General features: G+C 43.5%; 1 protein-coding gene across 1 annotated transcript in view; it reads right to left on the bottom strand.

Moving 5' to 3' along the window:
* Window positions 1-15,566, bottom strand: part of LOC114069641 (phospholipid-transporting ATPase ID-like) — a 93,552-nt gene that overhangs the window by 77,090 nt on the left and 896 nt on the right. Inside the window, exon 2 of the mRNA XM_027906592.1 lies at window positions 8,182-8,458. The gene's annotated coding sequence lies outside the window, so the exon portion shown is untranslated. The remainder of the gene's footprint in view (window positions 1-8,181; window positions 8,459-15,566) is intronic.

Below are 15,566 nucleotides of genomic sequence, written 5' to 3'. Positions count from 1 at the left end.
GGAGGGCTCGTTAAAAGCTGATCATGCCTATGTGAATAGAAAAAGCTCAATAGCTGAGGGCAAAGTGACAGCCCAGGTTGTCAGAGCCTCCGAGGAAAGCCCACTTTGTAGCTGAGTTATTGCACAAGACTTGCTGCTATTTGTGAGGCAGTAGCTGCCACAAACGCATGTGCTGTGTCTGGTGGCACTTCAAACACTGTTACATGCGCAGTCCTCAGATACACATCAAAAAACCCAGCTCATACCACGGAGGAATCAGGATAGCCCTCAGTGGGACCCCGTGATTGAATGCACAAAGCAAATCCAAACCATGCAGAGCTTTGGCATTTTACAGAGTCCTCCCATATGGTAAAAACAGGCAGCACCTGTGGGAGAAATGGCACTTTCAGCATGGAATAACATCACCTGAAGGCCTGTATAATGGTTATAGATTATTTAGTCTTGTGTAGCATCCCAGAGATGCTCTAGTCCTGGTTATGCTCAGCCCATGTACTCCCTCTGCATATTCCACTGCCAAGGTAGAGCAAGCACTGCAGCCTAACAGATGTGCTGGGAGAGCTCAGCAGATGGACGGGGCTGCGATGGATCTGCCCTTCAGATTTCCAGGGCGGAAGCACAGGTGACTCTTGGTAGCAGTGTCCATGACACTGGGCAGGCTATTTTGTACTGTGGCTGTGCAGCCTTATCCCAGCACTGATGCTTCCACACTCATGTGTGCTAGGTGTGTGTGTAAAGGATGGGAAGTCCCTGGATCTGCATTTCCTACAGCATCAGCCAAAAGATCTGGGATTTATTTCTTTTAAGTCCTTCATCAGGTTCATTATATATTGCTCTGACAGTCAGTCATCTGCCACATGAAAAACTCAGTGGGGCATCATCACACCCATTATGCTCATAAGCACTTTAACCATAATTCCAAATTAAACATACGGTATGCATGTAATATCTCTACTGTCTCTTTTCCAGGTTACAATCATACCTATCCTACCAGGAAAAATATGGATGCAACCTGCTTCCTTCCATGACATTATCCCTAGTATCAATGATCTTTAATATTTTTTCGTATTTACTGCATTAGGTGTTCAAGGCCAGGCTGGATGGGGCTCTGAGGAACCTGGTCTGGTGGAAGATATTCCTGCCCTTGACAGGGCATTGAAGCTGAATGATCTTTAAGGTCCTTTTGATCCAAACCATGCTATGATTCTATGATTAGGTCCTTGTTGTATTATATCACCATCTAGGTTTTGCTGCCTAGATGGTGATAAGCCAGCCCACTAAGAGAGGTCAGGAGGACCTTGGGGGTGACTGACTAATGTTCATTTTAGGGATATGCAGCAGCACCAGCATTTCATAGGGCCCTTATTCCAAAAGGGATAAGAGCACATAGAAGAATATTATTGTAGTATTGACCGGGACTGAGTGACTTCTTGACCTGTCATAACTCAGATTCTGTGAACTCTGAGAAGAACAAGGAAACCCCTGCCTGGCAGCAATGGAACAGGGTCAGAAAAAAAATAGCCATCATACAAAACAAGGCCCAGGGAGCCAAATGTATTAATAAGAGAGAATTCGGCTCCCCTCTGGAACATCAAACTTTACGTAATTAACTGAAGATCTAAAATGTCAATGGTGATACAATATGACTTAAATAGGCACAAAAACATTTATTTCCCCAAAACAACTGCATGCCATTTTTATTGACAATTTGCACTTCAACAGCAGCACCACCTTGGCAGTAAATAAGGCATAACCACAGCTCCGCCAGCATGGCCACAACACAGGCATGCCAGGTCCCAGCATTGCCAGCCTTTGCTTTTGTTCTGTGCAAGTTTAATTTATGTTAGATTGTTCCTGTATCTGTTCTGCAGGTGTTTAACAGAAGTGCATGTTCCTCTGCACTTACATGGCTGAGAGAAAAGACCTGTATTATTCCTATCTCTGTGCACATGGACAGTCAGCATTTAAGGGATGAGTTCCTGTTAACTGAAATAGAAGTTACAGAATCACAGAATCATAGAACATGCCAAGCTGGAAGAGACCCACAAGGATCATCGAGTTCAACCCTTAGCCCTGCACAGAACCATCCCCAAAAGTCACACCACGTGCCTGAGAGTATCATCCCAACACTTCTTGAACTCTGTCAAGCTTAGTGCTGTGACCACTGTCCTGGGGAGTCAGTTCTAGTGCCCAACCACCGTCTGGGTGAAGAACTTTTTCCTAATATCCAACCTATAACTCCCCTGACACGACTTCAGGCCATTTCCTTGAGTTCTGTCACTGGTCACCACAGAGAAGAAATCATTGCCTGTCCCTCTGCCTCCCTTCATGAGGATGTTGAAGACCACAATGAGGTCTACCCTAAGTCTCCTCTTCCCCAGGCTGAACACACCAAGTGACCTCAGCTGCTTCTCACATGGCTTCCCTTCAAGGCTCTTCATCATCTCCTTTGCCCTCCTTTGGATACACTCTAATGGCTTAATAACTTTCTTATATTGTGGTGCCCAAAACTGCCACAATATTCCCAGGTGAGGCTGCCCCAGTACAGAGCAGAGCGGGATAATGTCCTCCCTCGACCAGCTGGCAGTGCTGGGCCTGATGCCTCCCAGGACATAAAAGCTGCATAAAAGAGAGGAATAACCTGGTGGGTGCATGGGACCTTCAGGATGTGATGGCAGTGTTAAAGGGGGATGCTCTTCTCCCAAGAGTTTAGGAGAACCTGCAGGACGAAGACAGCAGCAGAAAAATCAGAGACAAATGTGCGGTGCACAAAGGCACAAGGATGCTGCAGGTGTAGCTCATTTGAGGTTAATCGTTGCCATTTCTACAGCTGGGGTATGATGCAGTATCACAGAAGATCCCTTTAAAATCAAGGAGATACATGAGAGGGCAGGCAGGTACTTAAATTAAACAACTCCCAGAGTTACAATTTGTTGTACCACGTTTGGTTTTCATGTGCTGCTTTCAGGATTAAGTTGTGGGCCCCATAAGAAGAGACAGCATCTTCTGCTTCTGACAGAGTGATCAAGGTTTTGCCAGTGTATCTCCAGAAGGCAATGACACACAGCCTGAAGCTGCTAATGTGCTAATGAAGATACACAGCAGAAAACATAATAAAAGACTCTGGGACTAACGGGAATTAAGTAAAGTTTCAGCAGTACTGTGCGGCACCAAATGCCTAGTCAGGAGAAATAAAAAAAAAACCAGTTTCCTTAATAAGGAATAAACCACAAGAGCCACAGCCCTCTAGCTTGGTGTGCCACTTAAGCAAAAGCTCAACTAGTTCTGGTGCTTCCTACCCACAAGGCAATAGATAATCTTTAGATAAGTGCAGGATATCCCAGCTTAAAATAATAGAAAAAGTGATGGAAGCCACATAAGGATTAATGCAGGCAAGAAGAAACTGTGCTCTTAAGCATAATATTCAGGTATGTTTTGTTCTTTTAGGTTCTTTTTGTGCCATGTTCCATTATTTAAAATAATGTATTTTTAACTTTCTTAGCAGCCTTTCAGGACCTAAAGGGAGTGTACGAGAAGGCTGGAGAGGGCATTTGACAAAGATAAAACTAGGGGAAATGCCTTTGATTCAAAAGAGGGCAGGTTTAGATTAGGTATTAGGTAGAATTCTTACTGTGAGGGTGGTAAGGCATTCGAACAGGTTGCCCAGAGAAGTTGTGGATGTCATAGCCCTGGAAGCGTTCAAGGCCAGGCTGGATGGGGCTCTCTGCCCATGACAAGGTAGATGGAAATAGATGATTTTTAAGGTCCCTCCCAACCAAAACCATTCTGTGATTCTGTGATTGTAATCTTGAATCTTGGCAAATGACAACCTGCTGCTTGTCCCAGATGTGGCACATCTCAAAGCAGAGCTCTGCAATGCTCTGCCTATGGCCCAGCTCTGCACTGGGCTGCGGATACCTCCCGTGCACAACTGCCCATGTAATTATTTATGCTGGTTTGACAGTGAATATTCGCAGGGCCTGTGTGAAAGAGAAATGTCTCCTAAGAACTGTTAGTATCCAGCCAACTTCGCTGTGTGAAGCAAAGTACTAAAAGACTTGTAATCCCTAAAGATTTGGCAAAGGTGGTGTAGTCAGAACAGAATAAATGCCTTGTGTCAGTAAATGAAAGTCATAATTTCTCTTAGAAAAAGCAAGATTGGATTAGCTTTGGGGATGAGCCTGGTACAGACATATGGACAGAAAGCTCAGACGGAGGTCTGGGTGTTTCCTTGGATGCCATCCGTTAAACAGGTTGTGTCTGCCCAGAAAGGCAAGGACTTGAAATTTTTCCTACAGTCAGATTGCTATTTTGGCATTAGGAGAAAAAAACCCAAGCATAAAACAGAAAGGAGTAAGGCAAAGACAGTGTCCCAAATCAGTTTGTGCAGCATATTTGGGAAGAGCATATTTATACTAGTCTAGGAAAAATATGCTGAGAAAAAATACTGTTTGGAAACCAAATAAAGAAGAGCACATTCTTCTCACCAGTCCACCTGCAGCACAATTAGCAGCAAGGGTTGACCAGAAATGAAACTGGTGACAATCCAGAGAATGACAATATCTGGCAAGCACACAAGAGTCAAAAGTAGTGTCTGGTGTCCAGCTGGAGCTGGGAAATCTCTCTGGCACATGGTAAAGTTATGCATCACACAGCTATACCTTGAGACTCCCAAAAATATTTGGGCTATGAGGCAACCCTGCCAGTGAGGCATGAAATTTAAATAGATCAAAGTGTGTATTGCTTCATTAATTAACATCTGATGTAGTGGAAAGTTTTTAAATGAATTATTTCTTCGAAACTTGTTGCAGTCTGCAGCTGATCTTGCAAGTGTCCTATAATTCTGTTCAGGTTTTTGGTTTGTGTTTCTAGTCTTCTGTTTCTTAGCAAAACAAGAAGAGGCCTCCACAGAGGCTCTTACATCACTTGAAGCAGAAGAGTTAAAGAAAGGAGGAACAGACTTATTGAGCTGTGAGGGCCAGGAGTAGAGGCAGAAGAATTCACATTTGAAAAAAAAAAAAAAAAAAAAGAAACTGTGGGAGCATACCAGGATGAAGAGAAACAGCTCTAGAGTGAGACTTAAACTGAAAGACAAACCTATTGCTTGTTGGGTATAATGGTAATGAAAAGCACTGGAAAACAGTGAATTTAATGTGGGATGCCTCTGTTTGCAGGCAGTGGAGACTGGGGACTAATGTAAGGTACCTGGGAAATCTAACACAAGCAGCTGAGGCATCAACTGATTTGCAGCAAATACAGCCGGAGAGGATGTTAATTGGAGTAGTCATGGTTTACAGTCACACAAATAAACGTAAATCACCATCAGTTTCAGTTTATGCTCACAAGACAGTTCCTACAAACTACAGCAGCTCAGGAGGAGATACACATCAGTTTGGATGGCTTTGTTATGGGGGAACTGCCTTCAGGATACACTCCAGCCACCCCACCCAGTGCAGAGACAGAGCCCTTGGGAAAAACACTCTGAGGACAAGCTCAAAGGGTGAAGAGGTCTAGAAGAGAATAGCAGGGAGAGCAATTCTAATTGGAATGAAAGACTGCACTCCCTTGCAAACAAGCATAAATTAAGCAAAACCATTGTTTTCACCCCCCTCACACCTGTATCTTTTGTCCTCTTGTAAAGCCAAATCTGTACATTTAAGATGGAAAAGTAAACTAAGTCTTGTTTGTCCAAGAAGTGTAATGGCAGGTGGGGAATGCATTGGCAACATTTCCAGTGACAACAAGAGTATAAATCACACACGACAGCTCTCAGCAAAGGTCAGGGGAAAGCAAATGAAGGTCTTGATGTTAAACTACTTGGTAATCCATATTGCCACTGAAACTGCAGCCCACAGTAGCTGCATGTCCCAGCAAACTCAGGATCACACAAACAATGGGGCAGGAAGGAAGTAATGGATGAAAGAGTAATGCTAAATCACCTGTGGGTGTATTCAGGGAGCCCCACAGGCAGCTGGAGTGAGTCAGGGAAAGGGAAAAGGACTCTTGTTTATCTGTGGATCAGTTATCAGCCCTGTCTATAGGGCATGCACCCAGCTCTGACCTTGGAACCACTGCAGTGTTGCCCAACTCTCAGTCTAACCATCTCACACTGCTGTCCATCATTGGTGCACATGGGGAAAAGTGAAATCATTAGTGGACTGTGATCTGCCCTCCCAAGTGCTCCTGCTTGGGGTATGGCATTGGAAGCACTGGTAAAGCCATGTAATTCCACCTTTAAAATGTGAAAATTTGCTTTAAATACATATATATTTGTGTATATATATATATACAGAGATACAGAGAGTGGAGCATAAATCACCTCTTTGAGTTTTCCTGGTGTGTGAGTCTTGGGTACTCATGTGCATTTTCCTCCCTACCTTTGTATCACTTTGCACACGTGCAAGAACCTAATCCCGCTCCTCCTGGAGCCAATGCTGAGCACATGCAAACATTGGTGTGTCCCAGACTGGACCCATGAGAGTAAGGGACTGGATGGCTGTCCAGACTAAACACTGCCATGCAGAGTGCATGGAACGTGAGTCACCAGCAAGTACAGAGTGGTCCTGCTAACACAGACAACTGACTGTCTGGTCATACCCTGGGGATCTCTCTTGCCCAGTGGTGGTGAGCTATTCCCAGTGAAACTGAGAGCAGGTTTCCTGGCTGACTTGGACCAAACAGCATGATTTACTGTGATATCAGCAGATTAGCCTACATCTATGTTTCCTTCCTCCTATTAATTCTTTTTTTTTTCTTAAGCCTGGAATGGCGACTTTCAGTAATGCTAAACTGTGTGTAGGTCACAAATAGGCTAACAGCTAGAACCTAGAACCAAAGTTGAAGTAAAGTAAGTCACACATTTGACTAAAGAGAGATCTATTGGGAATTTTTATCACTAAGAAAAATAAGGCACTCTCTGGGAAGGAAGTGAACAGTTACTTCACTGATGTGAACTGCGGTGTTACCCTCCTCTAATGCTTTGCAACCAAGTTATCACTGAAAAATAAGGACAATGCCTCTATCACCAATTGTATGGCCTTAACCTTTGCTTTCAGTACTGTTTTTGAAGTAATTTGACATTTTCAGAGTCAGCTAGTGCAGCAAATTCGCTTTAGCTAAAAAAAAATAAATTCCTTCCCCTATGATCTCACTTAGCAAAATCTCCTGCTGGCTTCCATGGGACTTTTGCCTGTGTCAGGATACTTGAATAATCCTAGGCAGACAGAGGAGAGCAATACCTTGTGGTTAAAATCCTTCTTCAATACATGCAAAGGTGTCTTACTCCTGGGGTGAGAGTCAAACTAGTGCCAGATGTGGGGAAACATACCAGGCCTTTGTATGTCATATGAGAAAGGATGTAGCGGGGGAAGGGGTACTCTTAGTAGTGCAGAAAATACTTTGGATGTGTTTCCTCTAGTCAGTTCTCCACCTTCAAAAAGTCTTCAGGCATCCATGAGTTGACATCACCACTCTGCAGTGTGTCACATACTAGCTTAATGAAGCAAAAATAACTGCGCTAAGAAAAGCATATCCAGGAGAATTCTAACATTGTGATTTCTATATAAGGGTCTTAAGCAAGTGGTGCAAATGCTCTATCCAAGTTTCACACCCTCCACTTTTAAAGGCAGTGAGACCATTTATCACTTAGCATATAACAGGCCAGAAAACAACTTGTTAATTGGCCCATCTACCAGTTTCAAGGGTGCATCTCCTTCAGAGACAGTCAGTTACAATACAAAACCCTTCATGAGGGAGGTAAGACATTCCTGTGTTTCAGGCCTTTATTGTTAAATTAAAATACCATGTAATAAGGATAGGGAGAACTTGGAGCACTGTCCACAGAGGAGAACCCTGGCTCACTCTCTCCAGAAATTTTAAACGGGGAGAGAAAAGAGGCCTGGATCCAAAGAAAGTAAAATGGACATGCACTTTCCCACTGACTTTAGAGAGCTTTCTAAAGCCACACTGCAGTGGTCCAAACTCACTCTACCTTTGAGTGTCACTGACACACTACGGCTGGCACAACATACAGAAAACTAAGACACCAGAACCAGCATTTGCAGATGCAGCATAATCCAGTATGCAAAAGGCAAAAAATGCACAGGGAAAAATAGCTGAAATCTGGGCTCCCACACAAGTTTTTACTGTTTTCTCCTAGAGGAAGGAATGAAGAAATTGTCCTACCTGGCTGATTTGTCCCTCCTCTTTTCTACCTGAAGCTGTTTGTCACGACAAGCAGAAGGGATTTTTTTTTCAGCACCATACAAAAAGCTGCAGGTTCTTTTAAACTCCCTGGATGGTTCCTCCGTGGAGCACGCCAGGCTTCTCCCCAGCTGGGAGGTAAAGCTCCCAAGGGAACACCACGCTTTCCAGGATCTGGAGGCAAACCCGTGCAGGGGCACGCTGAACGCGATCCAGAAGTTACAGGATGTCTTGGCGTGTTCCGTGTACTCGATAAGGGCTGCAAGAGAAAAGGCAAAGTTCCCGGGGCTGTGGGTGGAACATGGCACCGTGCAGCACTGAGCAAATAAAAGGCAATTGATCGATGGACTCGGGTGTGACACCGGGTATTACAAAGGTTTATATACCATAGGGAGGACTCTGTATTTCATCTAAGAGAAATGCAGCCTTCAAAACCCGTTGGTGCACCCTGCTGCAGCTAAAGCAACAGGGGGACACCGAGCTCAACTTCTGGCAGTCAGCAGACTTGCCTTCTTGGTCAGCACTCAGATGGAGAATTCCAATCACAAATTGCATTCTTTCTTACAGGTCAGACGTTTCAATGTCTCCCATAAGGACTTATAAAACGAATGCAACTTCTGTGGGGTAGTCGATTATTTGGGGGATTTATGGTGCCAAAAACAACAGGGTACTGACTCAGCTTTCTGCATTCTGTGGCTTTAAGAAAAAAACTTGTAGGTTCAGCTTTTGACACCAAGTTTTCTGTTTCAGTGCCCTCTTCAGCCTAAAAAAAATTTACAAAGATAATTTTGAGGTAGAGAAGAGGCAGAACTAATCTAAAAAATTACCCAAGTACCCAAGCTGTGATAGGGTGCAATAAGAAAATTTAGGATAAAAATAAATCATCTAAGTAATGACATTTATCTGCAACACCAGTATTCCATCTTTTCCTACAATTCAGTAATGCAAACTTCCAGTACTAATTCACAAGCTTTGACTACCTCCTATAAGACCTTTTTGCCACCTACTTTTAGATTTAATGACACCTTCTGCCTGGAAAATTCTGAATTAATGTCAAGTTTAAATAGAGATTTTTTCAAATATTTTTTTTTTAACACATCTTGCAATATGCTAAATTACTGAAGGAGAAGCCTTTCTAAAAGGTAATTCACATCTCCTTAACCATCTTATCTATTTGGAGTTTTTTTTATTCTGTCTGTTCTTGGGAAGGAAGAGAGATTTGTCAGTACTACTATTCTCTACAGCCTTTTTTAAACTAAATCTATTCTTTGGCTTTCAATACAGCAGGTGGAATTGCAAACATAGCAGTGAAAGTTTGCAATTTTATTTTTTTTTATTTCAAATTTTATTTGAAGATCTCCCATTAGGTTATGGACCGTGGCTGTGACTAATAGGGTCATGTGGACATGACCTAAGGAAGGAAGGATAACAGACTGAGCAATACTGAAATGACATTTAAATCCCCTCTCATATCTGTGACAGATCCTGAGTGAGTCAATAAATGCTTCTATGCTTCTACTTTCTTATTCTAAACGGGAATAATAATTCCTCACTTCATCAAGAGATTAGGTAGCAGACATCAGCAACTACAAGGTGTTTAGAGATACACCAGTGACATCTCAGAATATGATAATTTTTCAGTCTCTTTCATATAAGAAAGTCAGAGGCTGTCTCAAAGTCCTTTTAAAAACAATTTTTTTGTCCCACGATGGGAATACTCACCTCTGTGTGGGGTAGAAATGAACAAGCAATTTTTCTGTTTACTTTCTAGTTCATGAATTAATTCATGATATAGCTATTGAAACAGAAGGTCTTCATAAGGAAAAAAGGTACCACAGAGTACAGATTTTAGGTTTAATACCAACAGAAATATGACAGTCTCTCCTGATAGTGTTTTGCCTCCAAGCACTATGAGTCAGAGAGCTGATAGGAAGACTTTCACACAGCCTTCAGAATCAGCCTTGGAGTATACACAAAATTACAATTCTTTCCTGTCTTTGCTGTGTTGGTCACTAAAGTAAAAATAACTTCAAAGTAACAATGGTCAACAATTTGGAACTAGGAGTGCAGCCTTTTTGTAGCATGAGAACTCCCTTTGTTTGGAGTTAAAAAGCTACTGTTTAAGAATGATGCAATTTTTAAGGGGAAAAGAAAGACATGCTGCTGCCTGATGGAAAGCTGTGTTGAAAGAACTGCTTAGTCAATCTGCTCTTCCCTTAATGACCCTTTTTTCCAGAAGATTTCTTCCAGAGAAGTTTTTTTCTGAAGCTATTGTCTCCTTTACAAAATATTGGGGAACATTTTCCTTCTCTCCCATCTTGTGGAATAGGGGTGGTACCAATAACCTCTTTTTTCTCATGATCTGTGAATCCAGTATCTGTACATACCTACTGATTGTGTTTCTTCACCCTCAGTTTCCGCTTTATAAATATTCTACTGTGTTGTGTCTTCCCTCTGTAGCTGTAAAGTGCTGTGAAAGAGGCATGACAATGGACAGAACTCTTGCTGACTTCTTGTGGACACTTGTCCTCCCAGCAATAAGCACACCAGCCATCCTGGAGTAAGAAACTGTAGAATGACACTGATGGGTGAAGCAGAAGGTATTTGGGTTTGGCCCTTCTGCATATCCAAAAAGATGGATAAAACCAACCTACCTGAAAACAGGTCCTGAAACACAGATGCATTCATGAACCACATTCAACATTTGGGGCAAGGACTAGTCCTGCATCCTTCTCTAGGTCTTCCCTTGCATGGCACAGAGACCATATAGTTTATCAGGTATATATAACCATATATCTAAGAACATGTACTGGTTGGGTGTGAAGAGAAATGGGCACTTTCATTTACAGATGACAAAGCACAGACTGGTTTGGTGCAGAACGTCCTGCAATGAAAGATTATGCTACAAACCATCTGGGCAGCTTCATGGGACATTGGCTTCAACTCAAAACCCACCCCCAGAAGCTCCTGTTTGCCCCTATCCTCAGACTGGGAGATGATACAGAAAGCTACTAGAAAGCTGCTAGAAAGCTACGACCCCGTTGCCACCACTGAAACTTGGTGGGACAGATCCCATGACTGGGGTGCAACTATCAATAGCTTCAGGCTGATCAGAAGAGACAGGAGAGGAAGGAGAGGCAGAGGGGTTGCCCTCTGCATCAGGAACTGTACTGAGTGTGATGAGTGGTCTTTGAATAACAGCTACTTGCAAGTCCAAAGCATGTGGATAAGAATCAGAGACCGAGGAAACAAAGAGAACCTTGTTGGTGGCGTCTACTACAGGCTGCCTGACCCAGGGGAGCCTGTTGAAAAATCCTTCTTGCTCCAAGTATGGGAGGCATCGTGCTCACAGGCTCTTGTCCTGCTGGGGGGCTCCAACCACCCCGACATCTGCTGGGAAAGCGGCATGGCGGGCTGTAGACAATCCAGCAGACTCCTCAAAGGCATGTTGGTGAGATCCCCTGAGACAGGGGAGTGGAACAGAGCTGTCAGATCTTTAAGGAAGGTTTCCACAGAGCATAAGAGCTAGCAATCCCCAGGAACAAGAAGTCAAGCAAGGAAGGACTGACCAGCATGGCTGAGTAGGAATCCATTGGTCAAACTAAAGGGAAAGAAGAAAATGCACAAACGGTGGAAGTTAGGACAGGTGAGCTGGGAAGAGTGTAGAGATGAAGTAGAGATGTGTAGTGATGGGTTCAGGCAGGCCAAGGTGAAGCTGGAACTGAACCTGGCAAGGGTTGCAAAGAATAATAAGGAAGAGCTTATATAGGTATGTTAACCAGAAAAGGAGAGTCAAAGAAGGTGCAACCCCTGATAAACAGTGCTGGAAAACTGGAAATGATGGGTGAGGAGAAGGCTGAGGTACTCAGCAGCTTTTTTGCCTCAGTCTTCAATGGCAACCTCTCTTCCCACACCTCTTGAATGAGTGGATGGCAGGATGGGGATGAGGGGAACAAAGTCCCTCCCACTGTAAGAGAAGATCAGATTCATGACCACCTGAGGAAACGCAGCATACATAAGTCTATGGGACCCCATGAGATGCATCCCAGTGTCCTGAGGAAACTGGCTGATGTAGTTGCTAAGCCACTCTCCATGATATCTGAAAAGTCATGGCAGTCAGGAAAAGTCCTAGGTGACTGGAAAAGAGGAAATGTTGTACTCATCTTTAAAACAGGGGAGAAAGGATGACCCTGAGAACTACTGACCTGTCAGCTTCACCTCTGTGCCTGGTAAGGTCATGGAACAAATCCTCCTAGAAGATGTGCTAAGGCACATAGAGGACAAGGAGGTGGTTTGAGACAACCAGCACAGCTTCACCAAGGGCAAGTTGTGGCTGACCAACCCCACATCAGTGTATGATGAGATGACTACATCAGTGGACAAGGGAAGGGTTACAGATGTCATTTATCTGAACTTCTATAAAGCCTTTGACATGGTATCCCACAACATCCTTCTCTCTAAATTGGAGGCAGATGGATTAGAGGAGTGGACTATTAGATGGACAAGAAACTATTTGAAAGGTCACATCCAGAGGACAGCGGTCAATGGTTCAGAGTCCCAATGGACCTCAGTGAGAAGTGGTGTCCATATTGGGACCAGTGTTATTTAATATCTTCATTAATGACACAGATGAAGGGATCAAGTGCAGCCTCAGCAGATTTGCTGATGACACCAAGCTGAGTGGTGCTGTTGACACACCTGAAGGACAGGATGCCATCCAGAGGGACCTGGACAAGCTCAAAGAGTAGGCCCAGGGAAACATCATGAGGTTTATTAGGGCCAAGTGTAAGGTCCAACACTTGAGTCAGGGCAACCCCCAGTACCAGCACAGGCTGGGGGATGAACAGACCAAGAGCAGCCCTGCTGAGAAGGACTTGGGAGTGCTGGTGGGTGAGAGGCTGGACATGACCCAGCCATTTGCACTCACAGCCCAGAAAGCCAAACCTGTCCTGGGCTGCATCCAAAGCAGGGTGGGCAACAGGTGGGGGGGGGGATTCTGCCCCTCTGCTCTGCTGTGCTGAGACCCCACCTGGAGCACTGCATCCAGTTCTGGGGTCCCCAGCAGAGGAAGAATATGGACCTGTTGTAGTGACTCCAGAGGAGGCCATCAAGAGGATTAGAGGACTGGAGTACCTCTTCTACAAGGAAAGGTTGAGAGCATTGGGATTGTTCTGCTTGGAAAAGATAAGGTTTCGGAGTGACCTAATTGTGGCCTTCCAGTACCTGAAGGGAGCCTGCAAGAAAAATGCAGAGGGATTTTTCACAAGGGCACGTAGTGACAGGACAAGGGGAATGGCTTCAAACTGAGAGTAGGTTTAGATGAGATATTAGGAAGAAATTCTTTACCAGGCTGGATGGAGCTCTGAGCAACCTGGTCCACAGAAAGGTGGCCCTGCTCATGGCACTGGGATTGGTACTATATGAGCCTTAAGGTCTCTTCCAACCCAAACCATTCTATGAGTCTACGACCTGACTCACTGGCTTTAAACCAATGTCTGCACAATATAGTGACAATAAGCTGTTTGGTGGGAGTCCAGTTATGTTCACTTGAAGTTTTTGCCACACAGATAAGACACAAAGGGGTTTAATTTTGGATTTTTTTTAAATGATTCTCAGAGTTTAAAAAGGTCTCAAAAGGGTTTCCATTGTCTCAACCCCTGTCACAATGAACAGTGAACTGTGGTGCTGGGGTTAGGTAGGGGTTGACTTCTTAAGCCAGTCAACTTCACTGGCTGAAACCAATGTCTCAGCATACTCAGGGAATGTGCCTTCACACAAGGCAATAACATCAGCAACAGAAGTCTTGCAGTGAGCCCTATGATATGGGCCAGACAGTGGATGTTACTGGAAGAAGACAATGTCTGCTGTTGAATATTCAGCTTGACCGTTTACTGAGGACCCTATTTTATGAAGTGAATTTGCAACAAGGCAGCATTAACTTGCCTTCAAAGACAGGATTTAAATCTCTGGAGGGAACTCCCATGTATATTCAGGACAGCTACCCAAACTCACTTGCAGAATTTAGAAGTCTCCTACTGAGAAATATGCCAACAGATGCTTCCTGACATTTAATGCTAAACACGCTATAATGAGGCTATAAACAGCCTTTCAATCCAAAACATATGAAGGAATAGCACAAGACCCCAGGGAGGGACAGCTCTGTAGAAATGGGTTTGTTGTTCCTGATTAGGATTCAAACAGCCCTCCCTGGTGTTCTTAGTCCTGGTTTGATTTGTTTTAAGGCATGTCAGATGTTTGTTGCACAAACAAACTCCCTGATACTTTCACCATGATGGAAAATTAAAAAGTAAAGAAAGGGAGCCACAATTTGAGTCTAAAAGCAGCACATGGTCATGTAGTCACTACAACCCACTGCTGTCATAAGAACTCCTGACCAAAGCTTCCATTTTAACTTTTGCAATAGTGTGGTTGTCACCTTCCTTTTGGCTGCTGTGAAAAGTCTCAGTTTCCTAGCATTTTGTTAGAATACCAGTGACATAACCTTCAAAGAAACAATTTCAAAGGCTTCTGGAGAAATAGAGATGTTTCAGTCATGGCTGAATACCTGAAGAGAAACCTTTTGGCTCTCTGACCAATCTTATTAACAAATAAATTGTGATGTATAAAACAGAAACTAAAAAGCAGGAACAGAATTAAATCTGGCTCCAGCCTCACACAGAGGTGAATGGCATGTACATTTACATTTACATCGCTCATTTTGCTAGACGTAGGTTAAGGCTTGTGCAAGGTTTCTCGGGCTCAGCTCACCGTTTCTCGGATTGAAGTTAACATCATTAGCGTGATCCACAATTAACAACATTATTGTGATCCATAGGCAACATCATTAATATTACAGGACTTTGAACTTACAGCAGGATCGTTAATTAGAATTTGACCCTACGCACCTAGCTGTGCAAACAAGCGAAAGGTCACAACACACATTAAACTCAGAGTTGTTTAACACACATGAACTCCTACAACTCAAAACTTTTAAAATGTTATTGCAAGAGATCGCTGACATACTTCTGTCTGGCATCACCCACCCTGAATTAGTCAAGGGAACTTTAAAACAATGCAAAAGATTTTTATTGAACATACCACATATACAGTCCCAGTAGTGTTCACTAAGAGCAACATAGTGCATAATCCCCCCCAAAAAACAGGCTTAGATAAAAAACACCATTACTCATTCTAGGAGAGGAAAAATTTTCGTGAAGGACTTCCAGAGACATAATGGTTGACATGTTTATAATAAAGGATTAAAGTTAAAACAATCCTTCAGCAGAATAGGAAAAGGTGGGTGCATGAGACTCAGTTTCCCCCTGTGGAATAAGCTATTAAGAGCCAATTTCTTGCCCAGCATAAGT

This window comes from Empidonax traillii, unplaced genomic scaffold, assembly GCF_003031625.1.
Source record: "Empidonax traillii isolate 1590-97213 ecotype Southwest subspecies unplaced genomic scaffold, ASM303162v1 scaffold26:size2357266, whole genome shotgun sequence".
In the NCBI taxonomy this organism is placed as follows: domain Eukaryota; kingdom Metazoa; phylum Chordata; class Aves; order Passeriformes; family Tyrannidae; genus Empidonax; species Empidonax traillii.
The sequence above is the reverse complement of the archived record's forward strand: the minus strand, read 5'-3'. Positions and strand labels throughout refer to the sequence as shown.